Here is a 7,947-nt window from a genome sequence, read left to right as displayed (position 1 = left end):
GAGCTTGTAAAGAAAGATCTTGTGAGAGGACTTCCAAAAATAGTATTTGATTCTGATGGCCTTTGTGATTCATGTCAGAAGGCAAAATAAAGAAAATCTTCTTTCAAGAGAAAAACTGAGTCATCAATTCTTGAGCCTTATCACCTACTGCATGTTGATCTATTTGGTCCAGTCAATGTCATGTCTATTGTAAAGAAGAAATATGCTATGGTTATAGTGGATGAGTTTACAAGGTACACATGGGTGTACTTCTTGCACAAGAAGACTAAAATTGAATCTACCCTAACTGATCATGTCAGAGAGCTGGATAAATTGATCAAAGATTCTATTAAAATCATAAGGAGTGATGATGGCACTGAGTTCAAGAATTCAATCATGGAAGAGTTCTGCAAAGATCATGGAATCAAACAGGAATTTTCTGCACCTGGAACTCCACATCAAAATGGAGTTGTAGAAAGAAAGAATAGGGCTCTCATTGAAGCTGCACGAACAATGCTTGATGAAGCAAAGCTACCAACCTATTTTTGGGCTGAAGCTGTGTAGACTGCTTGTTTTACACAAAATGCTACACTTATAAACAAGCGTGGAAAAACACCATATGAGATGGTGAAGAAGAAGAAGCCAAATCTGAAATACTTTCATGTATTTGGTTGCAAGTGTTTTATTCTTAAGACTCATCCTGAGCAGCTGTAAAAATTTGATCTAAAAGCTGATGAAGGAATTTTTGTTGGATATCCACTTTCCACAAAAGCCTTCAGAGTCTACAATTTAAGAACAAGAGTTGTCATGGAATCTATCAATGTCTCTTTTGATGATAAGAAGATTACTGAACTTGAAGATTTTGATGATCATGATCAGCTGAGATTTGAGAATGAAGATTTAAATTCTGATCCTGTAAGTTCAGATGGATTAAGTTCTGATGTCATTGAAACTGTGGCAACAACTCCAAAGGAAAATGCACCTGTCCAGGGGGAGCAAGCTGAAGATCCTACCACATCTCAAGACTCTCGAGAAGCATCAGAACCTGTCACTGGCTCTTCAAGTTTTGATTCATCTAGTTCTGATGAGCCAAACTCTGATAATTCTGGAAGCTCTGATTCTTCAACTCCTAAAAAATCAAATTCAAGTTCTGAAGTCTCAGAGAGCATAACTACAGGGGGAGCATCAGAAAATGTTGACGGAGACAGCTTGGATCATGGGGGAGGATCCAGTTTTTGAGATCAACTTCCATCTGCAAGGAAGTGGACTAAACCACATACACCTGATTTAATCATTGGAGATCCTGAAGCAGGTGTCATAACTAGAACTGTAACTACAAATTAATGTCTCTATCATTCTTTTCTATCTCAGAATGAACCAAAGAAAGTGGAAGAAGTTCTTCAAGATGCTGATTGGGTGCAAGCAATACAGGAAGAGTTAATTGAATTTGAAAGAAATAGAGTCTGGACCCTGGTGCCAAGACCAAAGAATAGATCAGTTGTTGGTAGAAAATGGGTGTTCAGAAACAAAACTGACAGTGATGGCATAATTACAATGAATAAAGCAAGACTGGTTGCTAAAGGTTACTCTCAGTAGGAGGGTATTGATTATGATGAAACATTTGCACCAGTTGCTAGATTAGAAGCCATAAGGATCTTTTTGGCTTATGCTGCTCACAAGAAGTTTAAAGTCTTTCAAATGGATGTGAAAAGTGTTTTTCTCAATGGAGAATTAGAAGAAGATGTATATGTTGAACAACCTCCAGGCTTTGTAGATCCTAAATTTCCCAATCATATCTAGAGGCTTGACAAAGCAATTTATGGCCTTAAGCAAGCTCCAAGAGCATGGTATGAGACTTTAGCTCAATTCCTTCTGGAAAGTGAATTTCACAGAGGCACAGTTGACAAGACTTTATTCTACCTCAACCATGGGAAGGACTTACTTTTGGTACAGATATATGTTGATGATATTATATTTGGTTCTACTAATTCCAAAATGTGTGAGAAGTTTGCAAAGCTAATTTAGTCAAGATATCAAATGAGTATGAGGGGAGAACTCAGCTATTTTCTGGGCCTTCAAGTCAAGCAAACTGAAGAAGGCACTTTTATTTGTCAATCCAAGTATACCAGAAATTTACTGAAGAAATTTCAAATGCAAGATTGTTCAACTACATCCACTCCCATGGCCACTGTAACTAAGTTAGATAAGAATACTGGTAAATCAGTAGATATTACTAACTACAGAGGTATGATTGGCTCATTACTCTATCTAACTGCAAGTAGACCTGATATCATGTATGCTACATGTCTTTGTGCAAGATTTCAGGCTGATCCAAGAGAACATCACTTATTAGTTGTGAAAAGAATTTTCAAGTACCTTAAGGGTACATCTGATCTAGGATTGTGGTATCCTAGGGAATCAGACTTTAAGCTAATTGGTTACTCAGATGCAGATTTTGCAGGATGCAAAATTCATAGGAAAAGCACTAGTGGAAGCTGCCAATTTCTTGGAGGCAGATTGGTTACTTGGTTTAGTAAGAAACAAAAGTCAATTTCCACATCAACTGTAGAAGCAGAATATATTGCTACAGGAAGCTGTTGTGCACAGATTCTTTGGATGCAGAATCAGTTACTGGATTATGGGTTAGAATTTTCTAAAATCCCTATTTACTGTGATAATCAAAGTGCTATTGCTATGACAGGTAATCCAGTTCAACACTCAATGACAAATCACATCAGCATTAGGTACCATTTCATAAGGGAACATGTGGATGAAAGTACAGTGGAATTGTATTTTGTTCCAACAGATTAACAACTAGCAGATATCTTCACAAAACCACTATGTGAAGCTACTTTTATAAGATTGGTAAATGAACTTGGAATGGTTTCAGGTTCTTTCTCTAAATCTGCTTAGTTTTTGTTCTCAAGCATCAGACTTTATGATCAGTGTTTACATATTATATTATCTATATGTGATCTGTGCTTAATTTGAAAATTCATTAAATGCTGATTATTATCTGATGTGGATTTATATACTCTGATAAGTGTTTTGAATGTTCTGTGACTATTCAATCCAATGAGGATAATTGTGCTAGATGCTAACCTAGTAGTCTTTAACATACTAGAAATCCCATGTTTGAATTAGTTATTTATGTTGAAACTCATTAACACAAGCATATTCTGATATTGAGCTTAGTCAAGTTTACTTTGTGTATCTTATTACCAAGTCACAAACTAGATTCTTGTTTCTTATCTGTCAAATTCTGATGTTAGTAAATCTTAAGAATGAACTAAGTGCTGATAAGCCTCACTTATCAAAATAAAAGAAAAGAAAAGAATAAAAGTCAGGTACTCATTTGAGATCTAGAGTAAAAATGTGGAAGGGAAGACCCAAGTGCATTGCTGGTATTAAGTAATATGCATTAGAAAAGTAAATATTTTTCTTGGTGACTTTTCACACTTTATGATTACTGGAGAAATACTTTGATAACAACATAAATTCTGATAAATAGTCGTGACTCACTTACACTGAAAAGCCACTATAAAAAGGAATTTCAACAGATGCATAAAATGAGCACAAACAGTTGAGGTAGACTCATGTATAAATTTGTTCTACAGTAGACAGCATGACCGATGAAAGATTTTAAGCATTTTTCTTAGTTTTGCCTTATTTCTAAGATGTACTGAAGTTGATCAGACTTTAATCTTTATCTGATATTTTGCTGAATGCACACACTTTCACTCCATATGAATGATGAAAATTACTGTGGTGATTAAGTTGTTCTTGACAAACAGTTAAGTGTCATTTGCATAAATTCTGAGGACAAGTTCTGATGGAAGTTCTTATGATTAAACTCTGAAGAAAACAAGTCAGTATTTGTATGAAGAATCACAGAAAAAGATATTCACTATTTGAGTACAGAAGCCATGTTCTAATTACTGTTAAAATCTGATATAAGTTAACTTCTCATATTAAATCCTGATGGAATCCTTGATGTTTACGTGGCATTTGTCTTTACTTGACTTATTTGTGGTAAAATATGAAACAGTCATATTTAAATCAGAATAAAATTGGGGTGAGATAAAAATAGTCATAATCATTATGGGTTAGTGGTTAACGTGTATATCCTGAAAACCTGCATGTGCACAGTAATTATTGCTTGTTTTACATGCCCATTAACTCCTCTCTAGCCGTTTTTGACTGTTCACACGGTGACAGGTGTAAAGTTTATATTATGCTTCAAAAATATAACTGTTGAGTGGATATAGTATATATATGGGAGTTAACAGATTTTATAATCTTTTACTTACTTTTCTATTTTTCATCTCTCTTATTCTCTCTCTCTCTCTCTAATATTCTCTGAAGCATTTTCTTTCAAGACTTTTAACAAATACTTTGCAAACACTCTCCTTCTCACTTAATTTCTTACAGGGATGGCACCAAAAGACGTAATTTTCAATGGAGCTAAGTTTGTTCCTAACAACTACTCTGTAACACCCCCAAATCCGGGGTCGGGGATCCGGGTTGTCACGAGTTCTATTTCCCTTAACAACACCCAATCTTAATAAATAATCAACTACTATGTACTGTGACCCCACAATAAACACACACACCACAAGTTATAGTCTCAGAGATGAATATCCAAAAATAATCACAAGTCATTTTATTCCACAATTATATGTCAATACACCTTAAAAAGGTTTCTGAATAAATTTACATTTCTTTGCCATTATTACAATTCATAATTATACATAAGTCTGGTACATCATAAGTTGAAAGCCTAGCCTATTGGTAGTTCCTACCTCAGCTACAGCGACATCAACGCCTATAGGAAACTGCGGAACGTTTCCTAATCGCTTGCGAATCGGGAGCTTGGTCCTGTTCATCTTTTCTTTCTGTTGTTGTGTGATGAAAGAAGAAAGCAAGGGTGAGCAGTAAGCCCACCAAAATAATATGTATAATGATTAACAATATATGAGCCTTCTCATAGTACTCATGAAAGTCTTGGTCAAGAAGAAATGAACCAAGCTGATATCTTAACGCGACCAAGTCACAAAATATTCAGTATATGTACATATATACTTTTCACAATCTTTGAAATCCTCTGACATGTATAATATACACAGAGTTCCAGTTTATAGCTGTATAAAAATATCGTTGCAAGGTGATCTCATATATCCAACCTTGTCTCAACGTTTTTCTGAAAATCTTTGTCATGCATAAGATAATCATTAACTAGATATAAGTTTAAAAGATGAAGTTACAAGATACTCCAATATACTTATATCTTTTCCGAATACTACTTGAACTACCACCGTTCAAGTTATAATTAGTTTCAAAAGTTCATCACACTGATGAGACTACAAGATAAGACTTAAATAGATTCAATCTTTGAAATATCATTATAAATAATGAAGTTACGAGATACTTCATTAAGTCCTGATATATATACACACCTATATATATATACATTTCATACACTCCTTGAAAACCTCTGTTATGAAAATTATAAACAGAGTTGCAATATCCAATAAATTTTGAAAGGAGAAAACCTTGGCATAAACCTGATATCTTGCTGATCAGGCAAAGATACCAATAAGTAACCTTTTCAACTAGTAGATGGATGAATCCCCCACCGGTCATCACCCTGGCCACATAAGGACCTTGTGCTGGACCGCCACCCGGCCTCTTACGCGTTGATGGACTGCCACCCAGCCACTTACAATTTGATAGACCGTACCCCGGCCTGTCGCTTATGCCGACTCAATTAGATTGACTTACTTCCCGAACGTTGGGCAAGTAATCAAATTGTTTTCTCAAAACAGCAACCACGTTGCGAATGTAAAATACACCACAGAGCCGGATCCCCCAGGTTTTGAGCGAGTATTTAAATCCCCTTTGAAAGGAAGATCTTAAATATAAAAAAAATGAGTTTTGGGGTCCACTCTAACTTTAAAAATCATTTTGAAGACTCGAAAATATTTTTAAGAATGTTTGGAGTACTGCTGATTTATTAAAATAAATCAGTCCCGATATATTAGAAAATATCTGAATATTATTATTTAAATAATATTCTCATAAAGATAATCCTTATAAAAATAATCGAAGTAGAAGTTTTAAAACTTATACTTGAAATGGATATTAAATAACCGAAGATATACTTATATGAAAGTACTATCTTTATTTGAATAATCGAAAATAAGTTTGATTATTGACACCTTATTCTTTAATAAAATAAAGAATATATTTCAGTAATAAGCGGAGTCATAATACCTCGAATGAATATTATAAATAATATTCATTAAATAAAATAAAGGAGTCATACATCCTCAAATGAATATTCAAATAATATTCAATTAATAAAATAAAAGGAGTCATAAGCCCTCGAATGAATATTCGAAATAATATTCAATAAATAATATAAGTTATCGAATAACCCTTATTCGATTAATAGTTGTGAAAACTATAACCATATATATATAAATATATATATATAAAATCTACTCGGGATTCTCAACTCCCGGTTTTAGAAAATGTTTTCACCTTTGGGTCCCTATACTAAGGGTATATGCAAATTACCGCTATTCTCTAGCATAGGTATTATCAACGGAACCAACAGATATATATGGCAAGAATACGAAAAAGGCATGCATATGTACCATATCACATGCTACAATATATCGCAAGAATTTGCTAATAACAAATATGCATTTATCGCAAGATCATGCATATACACATATACATCACAACAACAGTTATAACGGGTAGAAAACTTGCCTGAGCGACTGGGGGTGATAAAAGGCTCGGGACGAGTCTGGTAACCTATAAACAACAAGTAAGTTGGAATTAAACCAAAGTCACTTGTAAATCTATACTTTAACTAACTTAGACTCTAACGCTTGTTTTGCGCTTACTGATTCTCTTAAGTCACTCGAGTACCCTCGGCTCCACCATTTTTAATAATTTAACCATTACGAGTTTTAAGGCGATTCCTTCGCGGGTGTCTTACCAACTGCCTATTACACCTTACATAAATGTTTCATAATTCAATTAGTCGTTTAAGGTCTTTAACCTATGTTTCAAAGTAAGGCGAGGGGTAAGGGTTCGTTCGCGAAACGTCGTTACTTAAAACGGCCGTTTCTCCTAAACCGTTCATCGGAATCAAACAAACCACATATCAAAACGAAGCTCGTAACATGAACTATCTAAACATGGAAATGGTCAAAACCTAGCAGTGAGTTCAAGGGTTCTGATGTTAAGAACAAAAACAGTCTACGGTAAATCGGGCATTACGACGGCTATGTTTACGCGATTTCCCAAATTTAAACCATTCCAAAACAACCCATAATCAAGCCACAATCACATCCCAATACAAACTCCATCCATAACACATCCTAACAGCCCCAATAAATTCAATATTAACATTTATACTTATGCTTAAGCTTGAATTTAACTATACTTAAGTTCTTTTAACCAAAACAACAAGATTCACCATCCATTTCACTACCACTCCAACCCCAAATTCTAAACCAACAAGCATTAAGCTACTATATCACCATAACAATCAAAATCATCCTATTTAACAAAGTAAAGCTGGGGTTTGGAGATGATATACCTTCCTTGAAGTGGTGTGAGTATCTAGGAAGCCTTAAGAAGTCTTGAGATGACTTAGGGATGCTTGGATCTTAAAGGAAAAACAAGAAAATCAAGTTAAAATTCTTGAAGTCACTATTCATTGTCTTCTTCATTGATTTCTTGAAGAAGATTGTGAATGATTTGGAGGCTTAAACTCATAGAATAGCCATAACTATGCATAAGGAATACTAGGGAATTATCTTACCAATTTAGGAAGCCTTGAACTTGAATTTTGAAAATTGTTTTCTTTGAAAAAGGCAAAAGCCGAGAGCAAAGGGAGGATGAAGGAGAATTTTGTGTTTTTGTTTTGATGAAAAAGAATATTTGCTTGGT

The sequence above is a fragment of the Apium graveolens genome, chromosome 8, assembly GCF_009905375.1.
Source record: "Apium graveolens cultivar Ventura chromosome 8, ASM990537v1, whole genome shotgun sequence".
NCBI lineage: Eukaryota > Viridiplantae > Streptophyta > Magnoliopsida > Apiales > Apiaceae > Apium > Apium graveolens.
Note: the sequence above shows the minus strand (reverse complement) of the source record.